The sequence below is a fragment of the Carlito syrichta genome, unplaced genomic scaffold (assembly GCF_000164805.1).
Source record: "Carlito syrichta isolate Samal-C Ts95f unplaced genomic scaffold, Tarsius_syrichta-2.0.1 Scaffold104997, whole genome shotgun sequence".
Taxonomy (NCBI): Eukaryota; Metazoa; Chordata; class Mammalia; order Primates; family Tarsiidae; genus Carlito; species Carlito syrichta.
Window position 1 is genome coordinate 69,878 of NW_007049093.1, and position 571 is coordinate 70,448.

Sequence of the window (571 nt, forward strand, 5' to 3'; positions counted from 1 at the left end):
GCGCATGCCTGTAATTTCGGCTACTTGGAAGGCTGAGGCGGAAGGATCGCCGGAGCCCCGTAGGTCGAGGCTGCGGGAGTGGCCACTGCATTCCAGTCTGGGCGACAGAGTGAGACTCTAACTCAAAAAAAAAAAACCAAAAAAAAACCTGAGTGCTGGGATTACAGGCTGAGCCACCAAATCCAGCTGTTTTTTTCTTTTAAAAAGGGGCGGGACATGGCTCTGGTTTGCAGATCATTGCCTCAGCCTGGCTTGCCAGCAAGTCGATGACTTCCACTGAGGAAGCCAGCTACAGCAACCAACACCTGGAGTCTTCCAGGTCAGCCTTGACATATTTTTATTCTTTTCAATAAGCATAGCCGCCGGGCTCTGTGGCTCAGCCTGTAATCCTGCGCCTTTGGGAGGCTGAGGTGAGTGGATTGCCTGAGCCCGCGGGTTCGAGACCCGCCTGGGCAGCGAGACCTCATCTCTACAATAAATCAAAAAGAAAAATCAGCCGGGCGTGGTAGCGCATGCCTGTAATTCTGGCTACTCGGAAGGCTGAGGCGGAAGGATAGCCAGAGCCCAGCAG

The 571-nt window shown here is 53.6% G+C and overlaps 1 protein-coding gene across 3 annotated transcripts in view; it reads right to left on the reverse strand.

Annotated features, from left to right (window-relative positions):
• Window positions 1–571, reverse strand: part of PSMB3 (proteasome subunit beta 3) — a 14,972-nt gene that overhangs the window by 3,428 nt on the left and 10,973 nt on the right. The gene's annotated exons all lie outside the window — the stretch shown is intronic.